The sequence below is a fragment of the Peromyscus maniculatus genome, chromosome 14 (genome assembly GCF_049852395.1).
Source record: "Peromyscus maniculatus bairdii isolate BWxNUB_F1_BW_parent chromosome 14, HU_Pman_BW_mat_3.1, whole genome shotgun sequence".
NCBI lineage: Eukaryota > Metazoa > Chordata > Mammalia > Rodentia > Cricetidae > Peromyscus > Peromyscus maniculatus.
The window spans coordinates 49,366,698-49,384,130 of record NC_134865.1 but is presented as its reverse complement, the minus strand read 5'-3'; the positions used below and the strand labels follow the sequence as shown (position 1 = coordinate 49,384,130).

The window sequence follows — 17,433 nt, the reverse complement described above, 5'->3', positions numbered from 1 at the left end:
GTCTTGCATAACTTTGGACCTGGGAACATGTGCTCAGGCCTTGTGGGGTGTAGGTCTCTGCCTCTTTTAGCTTGCTGCTGGCGTAAGTTGAGCACTGCTTTGTAACAATATCCCCACCCTAATGTGCTGCTCACCTCAGACCAAAAGCAGCAGGGCCAAGCAGCCTTGACTGACCCATCCAAAACTGTGAGCCAAGACAACCCTTGTCTCTTTACACATTCATTTACCTGAGGTATTTGTTACAGTCCAAGGAAGCTGACTAACACAACATGAGAGAGAATAACGTAGTATCTGTCTAAGTCTAGAAAATATCCACAAGAAGGATAAATGAGAAAATAACAGATGGGTTACCTATAAGGGGTGGGAGGACAGGCTGGAAGGGTTCAGGGTTGAGGGGATTTCTCAGGAAACACCTTTTTGTTTGTATGGTTGTGATTCTCTGGATGCATGCTAATGTGCTCCCTTAAGTAAGAGGGCAAGGGGCTGTTTATATCAAGACAAACAAGAGGACATAAGCCCACCCATACTTGTGACTGGCACTTGGTTCCAAGGCCACCCCTTCGCACTGTGTCTTGGGATGCTAAGCAAAAGCTCCACAAGACCATGCTCCTGCTTTCCTGCTGTTTCTGTTGGGCTCCACAGAGGTGATACAGGACAGGAAAGCTGCAAGGCTGGGGGAGGGAGGAAGGACTGAATCCTTCCCGTTTGCATCTCCAGTTGAGTCCCACCCCAGCCATGCTTCTTCACTCTGGCGGCCACAGCTCCTTCCCTCAGCAACAGTGGAACACACCTTACGGTTTCCCCGACACTTAGAAAACCAGTCCCATCCCGCCACTGCCAGTTCCACCGCTCCAACCAGCTGGCACCCCTCCCCAGAGCTGCATCTCAGGGTTGCCAGCTCCATAGGTCCCTTCCTCGGGTTCTTAAATTCTAGTCATTGGAAACTTTCTCTCTCATCCCCTCAACTGTCGGAGTGCTAGCTCTTTCCTATGCTGCTGCCCCGAGACCTCGGGACAGCAGGGTTTAGGCACAACCTTTCATGGCTGTGACCATCCATAACAGCCATACCAGACATAAACAGCTAAAGGGGAGGAACTGCCTATCTGAGCTCAAGGAATCTCAGGCGTCAGTCCACCTTAGCAAGGAAGGTACAGCAGGACGTGGCAGCTCACATCGTGAAAGCAGAGGGAGACAGACAGACAGAAAGGGACAGAGAGACAGAGAACACCTGTGTTTTTTTTTCTTTTTCTTTTCTCCAAATTTTATTTTCTTTAGGTTCCAGACTATGGATTGCACAATCACATTCAGGGCGTGTTTATGTACCCACTCAGAGGGGTGCATTTTCAATCTCCTAGGGACTTCTTAATCCCATCAGATTGCCCATCAGAATTTACCAGCACAAGCTGGTTATATTTTGGGGTCTATTTTTATTAAGCCTCTAGAGAGAAAGATTAAGAATTTTGCTCCATTTTTAGATTACCTGCCCAGCACAAACGAAACTCAGGTCAATCCCCAGGACCACATAAACCGGACACAGTGGCACATGCCTGTAATCCCAGTTTTCAGGAGGTGGAAGCAGGAAGATCAGAAGTTCAAGGTCATCCTCGGCTACATAGTGAGTTCAAGAGCAGCCTAGACTACCTAAGACAAAGGAGAGGGGGGGAGGGGGAGGGGAAGGGAAGGGGGAGAGGGAGAGGGAGGGAGAGAGAGAGAGAAGAGGAAGAGGATCAGTTGATCTGTGAGAGAGAATCCTTGAAGCTTTGCTGAAGTTGAAGAGGTCAAAATATTTTGTAATAATAATAGGAATTATTTTTCTTTTTTGTGATATGGAATTTGCAAAAGAGCAGTACAAAGGCAATGCAAAGCAAACCTATTGACACTTTAGCACAAAAAAACTTTGCTAGGCATGATGGCACATGCCTTTGATGCCCGCACTCCAGAGGCTAAAAGGCTAGAGGATATCTGAGTTCGAGGCCAGCCTGGTCTACATTGAGAGTTCTGGAACAACCAAAGCTACATAAACCCACCCCATCCTCAGAAAATACAAAGCACGAAAAAGGTTGTTCAGAACTAGTTTTATTTGTGTGTTTAGAAACTGAACCTTAGGCCTCATGCATGCTAGGCAAGGGCGTTCCCACCAAACCCCTCCGACAAGCTTCTCTTGGTCACTGTGTATGTTTTTGCTACCATGCGTTTTCAAGGAAATCAATCCAAGTGCACACCATCAGGATATCCTTGATGAAGCAGTAAAGTTATTAACTTTATTAAATCTCACTCATTATGGGTATATCATCTAGGAATCTCAGGATTATGTGAGAAGTATCTCTGTTGTGTTGAAGATCCGATGATGGTCTGAAGGCACAAAATGTGTGCAGCGGTTTGGTTGTTAATTACACTAGTTAACCACTTCCTCTTTCTCTGTTTCTTTCTTCATTGTTTTCAGGCAGAGTCTCCTGTAGCCCAGACTGGCTTCAAATTTTACACGCAACCAAGGCTAACCTTGAAGTCCTAATCCTCCTGTCTCTACCTCCCAAGCACTGGAACACAGGTATGTGATACCATGCCTAGCCCTTCTACTATTTTTTTTTTTCAATGAATACATGTTTCAAATGAAAAAAAAAATCATTGAAAGATAACTATGGCTCTTCAGACTTAGTCATTCAGCAAACATTGTCTTGAGAATGAATAAAGTGAGCCCCTATGGCTTTGAGGAAACAACTAAGACAGCTTGCTATCAATGATGAAATGTGAGTTTTCAAACTAAAGTTAGATATTTGGGAGATGCGCCCCTGCCATTCTGAGCATGACCGTTCCTAATCCTGAGAGGCTTTTCTGATCCTTTTGTCTGACCATGAGTGGTGGCTGAGGAAAGAAGAGGAGTCACTTCCTTCAGTGGTGTAGACACTGAGAAGTTGCCCAGCAAGTAACCTCCCAACTAGGTTCATGCAAGAAACCCAGTTAAGCTCAGTGGGCCACACCCAAAAGACATGGATTTGTTGGAAAGAGGGAGTTTATAGTGGGGAAGAAGTAGGGAATGAGAGAGAGTAACAGAGGGTACAAATGACTAAAACTTGCTCTATACATGTATGAAACTCTCAAGCAATAGAAAATAAAAATGTTAAAAATAAAAAAGATTTTATACTAAAACTGGTGGCAATATTTGTAACAAGTCTTTCTCTGTACCACCAAATAATGACACAGAAACTTAATGAATTATGGAAGCTTGGCTTTTAGCTTAAGTTTGTCTCAACTAGCTCATATAACTTAAATTAACCCATATTTTTTAATCTGCATTCTGCCACGTGGCCTTACCTCTCTTCCATCTTGCACCTTCCACTTCCTCTCCCCATGTTCTTGGGTCTCTCTCAAGGGTGCCTAGATTCTTCCTCCTGTGTCCTCTCTTTGCCCAGAAGTCCCGCCTATACCTCCTGTCTAGCGATTGGCCATTCATCTTTTCATTTCACAATCACAGCAATACACCTTCACACAGTGTACAACTATCTCACAACAAATATTAACAAATGCGATTTTAATAATACATAAGAAATGTGTCAAAATTCAGAATAACTGTATTATGCAGTCATTGATATTTTCTAAGGACTCATATGTGGGATTACAAAATAATACAGAGGTAAAAATGGACTCAAAGTGGAAGAGAGGCTAAGAGGCTTTGATGTCACAGATATTTTAAAATCTTTTTTAGACATGGCTTCAGACTCCTTGCAATGATTAGTCTTAAGAATAAACTACCACATGTTCTGTTTTCATGTGGTATCAAAAGGAAACTCAGAAATATCAGAAAAGGCTATTAAAATATCTCTCCCTTTCCCTTTTTATTTTTTAGTGTGTGTGTGTGTGTGTGTGTGTGTGTGTGTGTTGTATACATATGTGTGTATCTCTGTGTGCAAAGGCCAGAAGAAGACAGCAGGTATCATTTTTTATTGTTCTCCATCGTATTCCCTCAACATGGGGTCCTCACTGAACCTGAAACTACATTTATGCTGGCAGCTCCCCAGCATCTGCCTGGCTCCACCCTGCTGTCCTGGGGTTACAGGCACATCTGGCCGTGCATTCCTTCTATGTGGGCACTGGGACTAGAACTCAGGTCTCCATGCTTGCGCGGTGAGCGCTCTTACACAGTGAACTGTCTCCCCAGGCCCTGTTTATCCTAATTTTCCTCATTACAGATCTGGGTGAGACTAGTATGAGAGCTATAAGTTTAAATGACTGCGCTTAAGAGAGCTATAAAACAAAATGTCTCTCACCGGTCAGCCCCACTCGCCCAAGGAGAGATGACTTCCTGGAATGCTGGGGGCTGTTGTGTAAGATAACAAGCCACATGTTTTCACCTCTATAAACAAGGTCGGTTGCCATGACTGCACAGAATGTATTTAATCGCACCTAGGTGGGAGGTATGCATGTCAGGATGTATGCTTTCCCCTGATTGGACAAAGGCAGGGAAGTATGTAGCCTTGTGGGTTTTGCCTTTATAAGCACCCAACTAACATAATTCTGGCCATTCTCTGGGAATCCCGAGTATGGATCAGGCCACTGTCTATCATCCCGGCCAGTATTTAACAAAGCTTGCTTCAAATTTGGCTCAAAAATTGTGGTAATGGTCTTATTCTCGCCCAGTGGGATCAACACTAATTTTTTTCTTCATATACTTCTATTGAAACTACATGTCCCAATGTATTGAATACAAACACAGATATGATTATTCAGCTGCTCTATTAAACCAGACGTTAAAGAGATTTGCAAAACTATCGGTGTCGCTATTCTCATTAAAATGTGTACATATTGTTATTTCTCATCTATTTAAACTGTGTTATTAGTGCTGGGCATAGGGGTGCACACCCTGTAACTCCAACACTTAAGAGACTGAGGCAGGAGGATGACAAGTTTGAGGAAGCCTAGGTTGCGTAGTGATACAGTCTAAACCAAGAATGTTACGGCATTGGCATGCAGTAGGTTTGCTGCTGTTCTTAAACGAATTAAAAAGATAAATACTGTAGAAAGTTCTCACTCTTCTTTCTAATGATGATACACGCTAATCAATTCTACCTACACAGACATCCTAGGGGCCCCTCCAGGAGTCTGCACAAGTATGAAAGACTCCTGTAAGCCACAGGTTTTGCCTCCATAATTCAATGCCTTGTTTAACAAACATTGCTATTCCTTCTGTTCATAGAAACTTATTTAGGACCAGGGAGAGCGCTCCGTGGTTAAGATCCCTCACTGCTCTTGCAGAGGACGCTGGTTTGATTCCCAGCCTCCACATGGTGATGCACAAGAGTCTGTAACTCCAGTTCCAGGGACTTGTTACCCTCTCTTACCTTTGCAAGGTACCAGGCATGCAAGTGGTATCCATGCAAACATGCAGGGAAAACATTCATATGCATAATAAGACAAATCTTTAAACACATCAGGACCTAATCTTTAAAAGTGTGACTTTCATAAGTGCCCCTAGAACTGTTTTTTATGCAGTCTCTCGGAGACTTTCCCCTCGATCCTGCACACATCCGGGGCCTGGTGCTCAGCAGAATCTTCCTGTCAGACCTTCCAGCCATCTTGTGTCAATCCTGCCTCCCTTACATTCTGCTAGGCAAATTCCAACCACCTCAGCCTCCCCGGCCCAACTTCTCTGCTGAATGTTCTCCTTGGTTTTCCATGCCTGAGCTCTGGTCTGGAATTTGCTTCAAAGTAGAAATCTGGGACCATCTACTAACTGATTACCTCAACTGCCCTTCTTCAGCAGATTTCTGAACCTTTGAAACCCCTGTCCCACCTTGTTCTAGTTTTCTAGAAGCTTCCACGGAGGGCTAGTTCCATGTCTGCTGGCTTTTGATAACCAGAATAACCTCTTTCAACCCTCCTGCTCTGCTTGAAACCAAAGGGCCTGGACTTGAGCCATCCCAGACCCTGCTGGTCAGTGAGCCCTGCTCACCCTTAGCCTGGCAACATGGGCCTTGTTCCAGACAGAGCTCTGACCTCAAACTCCAGTGCTAAATGACACATTACCCTCCCCATGCCTCCAAAGAATGAAAGGGAAGCATTGTATTTTTAACTAAAAAGCCCTGGATTTCACGGGTTGGTATAAATTAACGTGGTAGGAGGGAGTACCCGATACTCCAAAATGTTAACAATGACAGCCCAACCTCAGAGAAATCAACTGTGAGTCTTTTTTTTTTTCCTTTCTGGACTTTCTAAATTTTTAAATAAATGAACATGTGCTATCTTTAGAAAATAGAACAATGTCCCATACTTGTGGTCCCCTCCCACTGGGTGACATTTCATTGTGCCTTAGTACAAATATAGGCCAGGGTGTGACTGATAGTGGATGATACGGGGTTCATCTGGGTGCTAGCCAGGGTCTGCCCTGGATCCACAATACAGACCGTCGAATTCTGACATCCTCCCTTCCCTGACTCCCAGCAGAAGGTTATTTGAAGAGTTTCGCTGTTTGTCAAGCAAATGACTGCAGCCCAAGAAAACACATCCCTCTCAGAAAATTTTCCAGACGTTTCTGATACAGCCAAGTCTCTCTGAGGAGCTTGAGGGAGGGAGTCCTAAGGAACTCATGATTTATTCGTCGTCGTTCCCCCCCCCCGCCCCCCGCCCAGGCTTGGGGCCCCCAGCCTTTGCTCCCTAGCTTAGGCAGAGGCAAGGGAGGACAGCCTTTCGCCAGTGGCTGTCCAGCTGTCTGCGTCCCCTTTAAGAGCAGGAACTCGAAGGTCTCAGGAGACGTCTGCATATTCTGGCAAGGAGCCTGATGGATAATAGATAACAGGTTATCCAGGAAATAATTAGAAGCCTGCGCCCACACGGATCGGTTGCACACACTGACCCCTGTCGTTCAGGATGTGGCCCTGAGTGTCAGAAGCTTTTCTTCTTTCGCTTCCAGGCGTCAGAAAAATGTCAGGCCTCTCTCCTGCCTTTACGTGTGACAAGTTAACAAGCCGCTGAGCTTCCAAGAGGCACTTAAGACCGTCCTAAGTATTGCGGGTTCCGGGGACCCAGAAGGTTCCTTCCCATGAGGCCCTGTGCAGGACCCGTGGGGAATCAGCTTATCAACCCCCCGCTGCTGTGTAGGAGGCTGGCTGCTCAGGCCTCTCCACCTCTCCCTGCTTCCTTCTACCCTGGAATGGACTGCTTTCACAGTCCCTGCCTGGCGCTCAGCAGACGCTACCTAGTCTCCCCGTCTCTTCTCCGGTTCACGACATTACCCCACAACCCCACACCGGCACACACTGTTCTGTTTGATCCTGAGATTTGGGAGTATCTGCTGTTGTTTGTAAGTGCAGTGTCTCTATGCATCCACTGCTGTAGATATATTTTGATGCTGGTAGGATGGTCCATGATGGCTTCCATCAGCTTTATCTTCTCCTTTGGTAAGATGTGTGGGGTTTGAATGTAAATAGGAACGCTGTGGTGAACTGGAGCAGGCAGAGATACTGAAGACGGTGGATTCCATTTTCTCTTTCTACATCTTTGAGTGGGGCTGACTTTTTTTTTTCCGTCCTAAAATCAATAGTAATAACAAAGACGACTTACTTTGACCACGAAAGTAGTGGGCTTCAATAAACACATTGAGTGCACCTCTGAACTCTTTATGTAGTCTTGTGTTAGTATCCCCATTTCACAGACGAGAGACCTAAGTCTTGGGGCAATTAAATGACCTGCCCAAGGTTCACACACATAACCCAGAAGTAAAACTGGAGCTGTCGGAGTCCTAAATTCCATCATCATAAAACCTATAAACATGAACGGACCGTGCAAACGCGTACCAGGCAAACGGCACCGAGCTCCTTCACTCACATCTTCCCGGAGAAGGGTGGTGGGAAGCTGTGGTGTATTCTTGCCTATAGCATCTGAACCCTCCGTGTTTAGTTTCCGAAGTGCGTCTGGGGCTACATTTCATTAGGAGCCTCACACCCCCACTCAATCCCCATGAGTCTACATTGTTTCTTACCACCTCTCCTCCACCCGGAGTTAGAAACAAAGTCTAAGCTAAGAGCAGAGAAATGGTTTGTTCACGGTCCTTGGGGTTGCAGGTAGCTTGAATTTAGGCTTCTAACTCTTAACTCTATGTCTGTCTTTACCACCTCCGCCATCCCCCAGAGGCCTCTCAAAACCACACAAAGAGCTGTGTTTCGCTTGTTTGGTAGGCAATCATTTGTAAAGTCAAGAGCTCAGGCTCAGGAACCGAATTCCTAAGGTCATATATCAACTCTGGCATGCACAAGTTCCGTGACTTTGCCTCAGTATCTTCATTTCCTCCACTGGAAGATAAGAGAGCACCATGTTCCCCCCAAGACTGCCTCTAACTGGGTGCTGGGCAAAGTGCTGGTGTCGCGCTCCCTATCAAGGAGGCTGTCAGTAAACGGAAGCTGCTGACACTTTTTGCTGTCACCCGTGGCTGAACTTACAGAGGAGCCGGGGTTTCAGCTAGCATAGCTTATGTTTTCCTGCTGGAGACAGGCTTTCCATGCTCACCGCCTCAGCTTTAATCCCCCACCGCAGACGGTAGGCAGGCGCTGGGGCAAAGGTTTGAGAACAAGGAGTCAGTGATCAGAGGAAGCTCTGTGAGAGAACCGGGAAAGGGAAGCAGAGCCGGGATTGTTACATGAACACCACAGGAGGCCACTGTTTCGGACTAAGCCCTGGGCAGATCCAACAGACCAGAGGAAAATCAGAATCAAACTGAACCATCAAAGCCAAAACCAAGTTGTTATCTGGACTTCCGGTGGGGGGTGGGGGGGTGGGGAGGAGAGTCACCTTCTAATCAGTTAATTTTTTTCTATCAATTTATCTCTCTGCACTCCCCCTTACCAGGGAAGCAGCTTTGAGGTGACTAATATACTCTGCTGCTCATCATGCTCTGCCTCCTGCTCCTTCCGTCCTCCCGCACCCTCCTCCTCCTTTTCCTCCTCCTCCTCTCCCTCCTCCTCCTCTCCCTCTTCCTCCTTTTCCTCCTCCTCTCCCTCCTCCTCCTCTCCCTCTTCCTCCTTTTCCTCCTCCTCTCCCTCCTCCTCCTCTTCTTCTTCTTTTTCTTTTTCTTCAGTTCTTTTATATCCATAAAACTAAACTACTGCTTGGCTCATTGACACACATTTTATTCGACTGAATGAAGTACTGGCTGCATCTAGAACCACAGGTAAAGCCAATTAAGTCTCTAAAGTAGGGTTAAAGTAGCCCAAGGAGCTCTGCCTTGTTCTCTGTGTGGTCTTTAAGAGGCCTGCCTCAAGGGTCACTGAGGTGAACCCATACTAAGACAAGCACAGAGTTGAGCCTTAGAAGCCTGAATTCAAAACACTTACGGATCTAGGGACCTTGGACAGACCTCGCTGAGTGCAAGGTCCTGGGTTCCATTCCCAGCTCCACATAAATGGTTTGTGTTAGCACACACCTGTAATCCCAGAAAGCACGAGGTGAAGGCAGGTTGTGTATCCAGTTCAATACCAGCCTGGGATATACAAGACCTGTTTCAAAAAGGCGAGGGGGGGGGTGTCTTCGGATTAAAAAAAAGTTAGTGTAAGGTTCATTTCACTTTTATACATAAGGATGTTTTGTCTGCATATATGTCTGTGCACCATGTGTGTGCAATGCCTGGGGAGGCCGGAAGAGCACATTGGATCCCCCGAGTAGTGTTACAGATGATTGTAAGCTGCCATGTGGGTGCTTACATGTACCGTCCCATGGGGCTACACCCGGGTCCTCTGGAAGAGCAGCCAGTGCTCTTAGGAGCTAAGACATCTTGCTAGCCTGTATTGCTTGCCTTTTGATAGAACAACTTGTTTAAAATGTTTTACATTGGTATAGATTTTAGTTTATGTTTAAAATGTTTTACATTGGTATAAACAATTTTAGTTTATTTAAATAAATAAACTAAATAAATTTTAGTTTATTGATACAAACTTAAAATTAATTTTGTTATACTATATATATATATATATATATATATTTCTATTCTTGTTTGAGGTATTATGCTTATGTAACTCATTTAAAATTGTAATGGATAATTTAAAAATAGATTAATAATTAGTCATCTATGATAATCATATTTGTAGCCATGTTAGTTAAGTCTTCTAGGTATACATAGATATATTTCAGATAGATAGGTAATCTTCAAACACTTCATAGACCTAGAGAATATGGCATTTAAATAACTTAGAATTCTGTTGATGTGAGACACAATTGCTCCTGGCTGCACCAATTTGATCCTGAGAGAATGTTGGGCTTCTAAGACATTTCCATTTGGAAGTTTGTCTTCTTGGCACAAAATGGCCTACTGGGCAAAGAACTGCCCTTGCCTTGACGGCTAACAGTACGAATACAATGCTGTCCTTTCTGGACAAGCGGGACACAAGGAAAGCAACCACTGTACTCTGCCAAGACAGGGTAAGATGGTCTTTCAAAATTTCTGCTTCTGAAAATGGTCTGTCAGATACTCTAGGCCTGTAGCCAATTTGAATGCACCAACAATGCTGAGAAACATTAGGTGACTGTCCAGGCTGCCAGCTGTCTTGGTCTACTCTTGCAAGATTCCTGAAAGTTGCTTACATCCATCTACCATTTCTCAGGTACCATTATGTTCCTTCTCAGGTCTTTGATGTGGTTAAAGACTAGATAGTTGTAATTTCCTCAGTTATGATAAAAGATAAGTTAGATATAAAACCTTAAACTCACAAATATAAGATAGATAGGATATCTTCTTTAATATTGTAACTGTAATTCTTGCTCAATAATTGTTTTGTTATATATAATTTTACCATGTTAAAGTTAAAACCTTCCTTTTTAAAAAAAGAAGAAAAGGGGAAGTGCTGTGGATATCGCTCTATATAAATAAAACACTGATGGCCAGTGACCAGGCAGGAAGTATAGGCGGGACAAGGAGAGAGGAGAATTGGGGAAACAGGAAGAAGGAAGGAGAGACACTGCAGCCACCACCAGGACAAGCAGTATGTAAAGACGCTGGTAAGCCACCAGCCACGTGGCAAGGTATAGATTTATAGAAATGGGTTAATTTAAGATAAAAGAACAGTTAGCAAGAAGCCTGCCACGACCATACAGTTTATAAGTAATATAAGCGTCTGAGTGATTATTTTATACATGGATTGTGGGACTGCGGGGCTTGGGGAACCTGGAGAGAAGCTCTCCAGCAACAGGCAAGCCTGAAAGGGGTTAGGAATTAGGTTTCCATGAGGGGAAGAGAGTCAGTTCCTCTGAGACCTTCTGATAACTTGCTTGGCACACTCCTCAGAATGGTTCCCGAGAGCCCTGCACCCAGGGTCACCGGTCAGGGTCACCTCTGGGACAAGCTCTTCAAGGACCAGAGCACATGCTCATGCAGGCGGAAGCAGGAAGCAGTTGGCACCTAAGAAGAACAGGCAAGTGACTTGGAGTGGGCCACTGTGAGGGGTGGAACCCCAACTGACGGCTACAATCACCTCTACTCTACCTATACTCCCTTCTCAGAAACACTTGCCAAGCAGGCCAGTTCTTTGCCCTGGATCTAGTCTTAAAGAGTAAAATGTCCTCTTTGAACTGGAAATACCAAATTAGCAGGAGCTTCAGAATTGCCCAAGACTCTGGGTTCAAGCTCAGCACCAAGGACAAAAGCTCTAGGTACTCAACAACCCCTATAAGGTCCTTGTAGTTATGAGGGTCCCACACATGTCTGTACAAGTCTCCAATAGACATGGTTATGGAAGAGCATGTGCATGCATTTGTGTGTGTGGATGTGTGTGTGTGTGTGTGTGTGTGTGTGTGTGAGAGAGAGAGAGAGAGAGAGAGAGAGAGAGAGAGAGAGAGAGAGAGAGAGAGAGAAGCAAGGCAAAAGGCAGTCCTCCAGAGCAGTCTCGCAGTTTTCAAATCTTCTATACAAGATTATAAACAGTTTGGTGATTTCAGTCGAGTGTTGATTCCAAGACCCTGGGGGAAACTTCGCAGCATCCCCTCTTTATCTCAGCAAACCCTCGGAGGCATAAAAAGCCCTGTTCTGGCCATTGTTCTCGTGTTTGGACGCTTTCAGAATGTTGTTGCTTTTAGAGTAAAGCAGCCCAGCACTTTGACACGTTTTCTGTGTTCAGTTCGCACATATAGCAAGACACTAAAATAGAAAGTCTGTTCGGGCACAAAGACACCAGCACTCACCCGCCAAGATGAGGCACCAAAACATCCTGCAGGATTTAGACGAGAGGACACTAGTTTTGACTCTTGAACTGCTTGCTCATGGTGATGAAATGGCTCAGAGTTTGAGGATAAATGCACATGTGGACAGAGTTTCTGGTGCTCTGTGGCAGAGACAGGACAGTGGGGCTGCCATAGAAAGCTTATGAAGGGGGGCTTCAACTCATCCATCGTGGGACCTCACTATGATGCATTCCTTGTGAAGTTTAGAAAACACACGAGGCTGGTTCCCCTCTAGAACATTTAGAGAGTAAGTAATAGGCTGACCACGGGCTCTGACTATGGAATAAAAAGAGGTCAAGAGGACAGGGCTAGGGACACTCACATTTCCCAAGGTCATTCCAGCAGAGGGTGTGAAAGTGTATAGCCAGGTGTGAGCCGTGTCTAAGAAAGGAAGGAACGCCTCAGATCTGTCCCTAGGTCTGGTGATATTTTATTTGTGCTGAAATGTGGTGATATTTTGTGTGTGTGTGCTTTAATAAATAAAGCTTGCCTAGAGATCAGAGGAAAAAGCCAGCCACAACACAGAATTCATGTAATGTTAGCACACGCCTTTAATCCTACCACTTGGCAGGCAGGATCTCTGTGTGTTCAAGGCCACACTGGAAACAGAGCCAGGTGTGGTGGCACACGCTTTAAATTCCAACACTGGTTAGCCTTGGAGGTCTGTACCAACAAACAGGAAGTGACGGAACTGGGCAGGAAGAGGGAGTGATGAGGCTGAACGGAGAGAGCAAATCAGATGGCAGAACAGCAAGGCATATAGGCATGGGTAGACAGGAAGTCATGGCATTTGGAAGCTGCAGAGTTGTGAGGTAAGGTTAGCTGTGGCTTTCCCTATTTCCCTGATCTCTCTCGGGCTTTCACCCCTATATGTGGCTCCGTGTTTTTTATTTAATAAGACCGTTTAGAACTTCATCTATACCTAGGGTTGTGTTGAGGGATAGACAGACCCCAGAGGAACACTCCAGGTCTCACCAGTTCCTAGAGGCTGAACAGAGGGATCTGTCCTGGGAGGCAAGCTATGAGGAAGACATCCTCGGAGGAAGGAAAGATCACCACAAAGGGCCTCTGAAAAGCAACATCTAACATTTGCCCAGAAAGAACGTTAAACAGTCAAGAAAAAAAAAACCCCAGCCCCATACCACTTCTCATGCCTGGATCTCCAATTTTGTTTTCTGTTTTTCTGTTTTGTTCTGAGAAGAGGCCTCACTATGCAGTCAAGGCTGCTCCTAGAAGCAGGATTTTCTTGCCTTAGCTTCCTAAGTGGTGGGATTATAGGTGTGTTCAGAATTAGAACATACGGATAATAAATGGAGAACTATTCACAGCTGGTCATATACCCTCCTCCCCACCTTTTTTTTTTTTAAAACTACTTCTCACAAATCCTAAGCTAGTAGATGAGAGAAAAACTAATTTTAAAGTAAAATGTTGTGGAGTGTGTATTCATGCATTTTCCATTACAATAACAAAATACCCAAAGCTGGATGTTTTATAAAGAAATGAAGCTTATTCAGTTCACAATTCAGGAAAGTCGATGTCCAAACAGCATAGTGCTGGTTCTGGCAAGGACTCCCTTGGCTACAGCATACCATGATGGAGCCCATGCACCCGGGAGAGATCACTTAGGAGTTACGGAGCCAGAGTGTGGGAAGGAACATGTCTGGTCATTCCCCTCTAAACCCCACCTCTGAAAGAGTCTGCCACTCACGTCACCACATGGACAATGGAGCTCCAACACATAAGCCTTTGAAGGACATGTTCAAACCACAGCAGGGATGGGATAGTTTAATTGTTAAATTTATATTGTGTGGTTTAGGGCTGTGTTACTTCCTGTGGCCAGAACACCATGGAGTTGGCTCTCACCTCCACCTGGGGCAGAGGAAGCCTTATACTGCCTTGAGCAGATGAGGGAGAAGACACAGTGGAAAACCAAAATAGTTTTGCTTTTTAATTCTATTTGCTGAGTCATGTTGGTTGGGCATGATGAGTGTTATGAATTTGCACGAGTAGGCAACCCACCGCTGGCCGGGCTGGAGGATCCCACGCGTGCAGGGAAAGATGGTGGGCAGGGCCGAGGTGCATGCAAAGTCATCCACACCCAGGTGCTGCTGCATCCATGTGGAGAGTTTATTATAATAGAGGGATGAAGAGAAAGATAGGAAAGAGGGAGACAAGATAGATAAGGCTGGGAAAGCAGAGGTGTGCACACCTCGTGGGAATGGAGCAGGAGGGGGAGAGGGAGGGGGAGGGAGGGGAGGAACTTTTCCTTAAAATGAGCTTTTCACATCAGGACACAGGGCCGCCCCAAGGGGCAGGATTTCAAGGGTCGAGTTGGAATATTAACAATGTGAAGCCATATTTCCAGTACGGGGAGATATTCTAGTGTCCAAGGAGAGAGTGGGCGATGGCTTCTGAGTCAGAATCCCAGAGGAGTTCACTAGAGAGGTAAGATGGCCTCTATAAATAGGCCAGTGCCCACAGCATCCATGAGCCACAGTCAGGAGGTCTCCATTGCTGCCCACTCAGTAAGAAGAGAATCTGACCAAAAATGGAAATAAGATTCTCTGCTAAAAGACCATGGAGGAAGGTGGCTGTTACTACCTTGCCATCGGGAGTACCAAAGTCTACTAAAAATCCATCAGATACATTACAGAGTCTGCCCAGTGACGAATCACACAGAGAGCCTGGAGAATGGTTGTGGGTATTTCAGTAAACAGAGTCTTTGGGGAACCCTTCTTGCCTCTCTGCTCCAAGCCTAGCCTGTGTGATGCTGGAGCCGAGACTCTGCCAACCACGATTCTGCTTTGCCAGCTGGCTCTGTGGGAACATCTTCTCCATGGTAAGGATGTGGCGGGCAGAGGAAGGAAGGACTGGTTCCCTTCTGTCTGCTTCCTGTGGATTTCTGCTCCTGCCAGGATCACCTTAGCCTCCTCTCTGTGGCCTGCCGTGAGAGCATCTGTCATGGCAGTTTATACTTTTCCCAACACTTGCAGAATCAGCCTCGCCATGTCCCTGTTCCAGGAGACGCCCCGTCCCATGAACCCCTCTCCAGCTCAGAGACGGTAGCCACAGCTTTGGGTTGTTACATTGGAATGATTCCCACCTCTCCCCATGATTCCCACCTCTCCCCATGCCCAGCCCTCAGGGTAGAGGTTGCTTCCTGGAGCTCTCCAGCAGCGGGACTTTGGGTCCCCTCTGATGCTTACCTGGTTAATAGCTTCATTCTTGTCAATATGTCTTGTCCCCTCTCTCTTCAGATACCTGATGATATTTCCTGTCAGCTGACTGGCTCTTGACTAAGAGGCTTCTTGATGAAAGCTGAAGAACTGGATTAAAAAGAGAAATTAGTCGGGCCTCTGTGGGAATCGGGAGTGGCTTGCCTGCCTGTCTTCCTTCCTTCCTTTTTCTTTTCTGGGCTGGAGACTGGACTCAAGGTCTTTACAAGGCAAGCTTTAGCACTAAGCTGCACCCCAGCCCGTAACTCGGGTTCCCAATGTGTTTTTGAGAGATTGGAACTCCCAGAGAAACTGAAAACAAGCTTCACCCTGGGAAATCCATATACCTATCACTCACCCCCAACCCCTGTCCACACGTTACACACAGAGCTAGGGCTTGCGGTGGTTCACAACCTGGGGGTCCAATGACCCTTTCACAGGGGTCGCCTAAGACCATCCCAAAACACAGATATCTACATTACGATTCGTAACAGTGGCAAAGGTACAGTTATGAAGTAGCAACGAAAACCATTTATGGTTGGGGGTCATCACAACGTGAGGAACTGTATTAAAGGGTCTCAGTGTTAGCAAGGTCACCAGTGGTTTGGTGGCTCCCTGAGGCCAGGCCGTAGGTAATTCTGCAGTAAAAAGTTGTCTCGGCAGTCTGCATCTTGAAGAAAACCTTCTTGGCTCTCAAAGGCTATCGCCCAAGCCTGGGAAAGTTGAGCAGAAGTTCCGTCAGCGCTAAGTTGCCAAGTTGCTGTCCTAGATTTTTCAAAGTCCTTGAACTTGAGATAAAAATCCTCAGTGTGGACCTGCCAACCATTCAGGTTTGTAGCTGCTCACATATCTAAAGCCTTCAAAATGCGGCTTTTTTAGCAAGCACCGCTTTCCTCGTGGGGCCCAGCCAAGAGAAATGAGGCAATCTAAGGCAAAGCCCTGTTTTCTTGGCTCTCCTTCCTCCAGGCTGCTGGCTGATCAGGCCAGGTCCCAACCTTTGCTCTCTGAGTCCTTCAAAGCTGCCTAGAGCATAGTCCTGGAGAGAGGGAGAGGGAGAGGCGTCGCCACCTCCTGGCCTACCCTATTGCTGCATGCCGAATCCCAGAAAGGAAGTAAACTCCAATTTTAAATGTGGCTTTTCGTAAAGAGGACTACAGTGCTTGAGGAAGACACCGTCTCTGGGCCTCAAATTTTCCATTTTAAAATCAACACTGTTATCCTTTATGATCTCACTTCCCTGCTAAGTTTTTTCGTGTTCAACGGAGCATGGAGGATGGAGGCGCCTCTTTGTGTATCCACAGTGTGAGCAGCCACCACACATCCCTACAAGGCCATCTTATTCATTTCTTGGGTAAATATTACTTGGACATTGCTCAAGCTTCCAAGGATTGATGTCTTCTCTGCTAATTCAAGAAGGCTTCGCTGTTTCGCTCATTTCCTCCACGAAATGACTCACCCCTTTGACACGTTTTTCTTGCTTGCTCTGGGCCAGAAACTTCCCGATGTGAAGGCAACAGCAGCAGACGAAGCAGAAGTATGCCCATCCCCCCTCCCCACCCCCCTACCCCCCCAGGAGGTGCTGCCCCGCTGGAGGAAGTGGCACACAATTGAAACATGTAGGTCAGCCGAACCAGGTCACCGGGAGAGAGGTAACTGGTCGGCGCTGCTAGAGGAGAGAAATTACAGCCGTTTGTCTGCCGGTGGGTCGGCTCAGGAAAGTGGGGGAAGGGATGAGGTGGGAGAGGAGAGGAGCGAATTGGTAGAATGATGCCCTTGAATAGGGGAGAGGCCCTGGCATCCAGTTCACCTATGAGGAGAGAGGGTTAGTCAGATGTGCTCCTGCCAAGTCCTGGGTGCTGAATGGGTGTTGGAGATACAATGGGGAAAGGTGATGATGTTCTTACTGTCCTGTAGGTGTTGCTCTCACTAGGGAAACAGACAAAAAAAAAAAAAAAAAAAGACGCAAATTCATACTGCAGCATGACAGCCGTGGCCTGGGATGTGTGCTATGGTGCTGGTAGTG

The 17,433-nt window shown here is 46.1% G+C and overlaps 1 long non-coding RNA gene across 3 annotated transcripts; it reads right to left on the bottom strand.

Moving 5' to 3' along the window:
• Positions 1-2,128: 2,128 nt before the first annotated feature.
• LOC121822231 (uncharacterized) lies at positions 2,129-16,851 on the bottom strand. Of its 3 annotated transcripts, none has more exons than XR_013044386.1 (3): positions 15,966-16,851; positions 15,402-15,521; positions 2,129-7,521 (listed from the first exon to the last, which is right to left on the bottom strand). It is a non-coding gene; the product is annotated as an uncharacterized LOC121822231 (long non-coding RNA). The 3 variants fall into 3 exon arrangements; XR_013044388.1 differs by lacking the exon at positions 2,129-7,521 and adding an exon at positions 13,066-13,454; XR_013044387.1 differs by lacking the exon at positions 2,129-7,521 and adding an exon at positions 14,342-15,136.
• Between the last annotated feature and the right edge of the window lie 582 nt (positions 16,852-17,433).